Consider the following 1,978-nt stretch of genomic DNA (forward strand, 5'->3'; position numbering starts at 1 on the left):
GGCGTGGGGAGGGGCCTCGCCCTGCCTCCGCCCCCGGGCGCCGCGCGGATCTGAGGAATGAATGGGGGGGCGGCGTAAAGAAACTTTCCAAGCAGACGCCGTTACCGGGAGGGAGGGGGTCCTCCGGCCTCGCCCGATTCGGACCGCCCCCCACCAGGCCTGAGGCCTGGGGGGTCACAGCCGACGTGAGGGTGGGTCTCACGCGACCGAGCCCCGAGCCACCCTGATGTCCGGGCCCCTAAATGTCTGAGCACCCACTGAGTCGGGTCAGGCAGCCCCCGGGGTCTAGCGGATGCCCCTCCCCCGCCCGGGCTGGGGGCTATTGTCTGAAAAGGGAAGCCCCGCTCCCGGAAGCCAAGACCTCTCCCCCTGGGATGGCCTCAGGCTCCCCATCAGACCACAGACCCCACTTAGGCCCTGGGGCCAGAGGACCTGGCCTGGGGCCCAGGAAGACGACAGAATCTGGGTGGGGGAGGGGGGTCGACTGGGCCAAGGCCTCTGTTACCAGGGCAGCCAGGGTTGGAGGGGCTTAGGGTGAGGTAATTACCAAGAGTCCTAAGTTTCAGCTTCCATGTTGACTGGGAGGCCGATCATGGGTACAGGCTTTGAGAGGTGCAGCTGAGTCCTCACCACGGCCAATGCCCCTTAGCTGCTGCCCACTGGGGGGTCCTGGTGGGGCGTGAAGGCAGAGGCAGCCAGAGCAGGGCGTTGTCCCAGGCACTTGCAGGTTGGAAGTGGGATCTCTAGGCCCACCAGATTCGGAGCTCAGGAGCCAGCATCAGGGCTGGGGGTCCCAGGGCAGGCTGTCTTCTGGCGTGGTCCCTAGCCTTCCGTCACAAGCTGCAGGTGGGTCATGCTAGCCATCATGCCAGCACAGATCTGTCTTCCTCTCTGAGACCTCAAGGGCAGGAAAACGGTCTGGGACAGTGTGGGAGTGGCCATAGGGAACTAGGGCGGGGCCTAGCTGGACTCTGGGAGTTGCTGAGGGGTGTCCGGTTCTCCGAGTGAGGCCTGGTCTCCCCCCTTGCACCCCTGGCCCATTTTCTCAGTGCCACTGCCAAGGGTGCGGACCGGGTGCCAATTTCCTGTCACCTGACCGCACAGATGCAATTGGCCAAAAGAACCTGCTGCCCCACATGCGGGGCCACTCGCCTCACCACCTCAGAACCACCTTTCCCTGCTCGTAGGCTGGGAGCATGGCTGCCCCAGGCACCTCGACCTGGGCCCATGAGCATCCCAGACCCAGCGGGAACCGCCCCTGCTCCCCGCTGTGTGGGCATGGGGGGTGGCCGCAGCCTCCACTTCCTCTGGGACAGGATCCCAAGAGACAGAAGTAGGAGGGAGAGAAGGGGCAAGAATCAGCGAGAGGGAACAGGCTGTGCAAAGGCCTTGCCTTTAGCAGGGCTGAGGGCAGTGGGACATGGGAGGGTGGGATGAGGGGTCACTGGCAAAGGGAGTGTGCGCTCAGGAAGCTGGTGCAGGGTGGAGGGTCTGGACCTCTGGGAAGTGGGGCTGGGCGAAGGGCTGTTCTGTGGGGCCAGCACACGCCCTCAGCTGTACATCACCTTCTGTCCAGGTTTTGTTCCAAATAATGATGCAATAAACACTCTGACCAACTTTCCCTCCGCATTTTGAACATTCGGAGGCACTGGGGGTCCAGGGGCTTTGAGGTGGCTCTAGAATCCCCCTCCATGAGCCTCCTGGGACCATGGGGTCTATGGGGCAGAGGGAGGCCGGTCTGCTGCAGGTGAATGCCAGTGGCTGTTTTCCTGCTGTGTTTTTCCACGCTGGGTGGGGGGCCTCTCCCCCAGCCTCGCTTTGAATGGGGGCCCCTGGTTGGGAGTGGGAATCAGTGGGGTCAGGGGACAGAGAAGGTCCAGGACCTTGAGGGGCGAACACACGCATGGCGGTCCAGCCCCAGGGGCTCCTTCCCAGCAAGCACGGAGAGGGTAGGCCCGAGGCGGGAGGCCGAGCTGGG

This window comes from Mandrillus leucophaeus, unplaced genomic scaffold, assembly GCF_000951045.1.
Source record: "Mandrillus leucophaeus isolate KB7577 unplaced genomic scaffold, Mleu.le_1.0 Scaffold288, whole genome shotgun sequence".
Lineage (NCBI taxonomy): Eukaryota > Metazoa > Chordata > Mammalia > Primates > Cercopithecidae > Mandrillus > Mandrillus leucophaeus.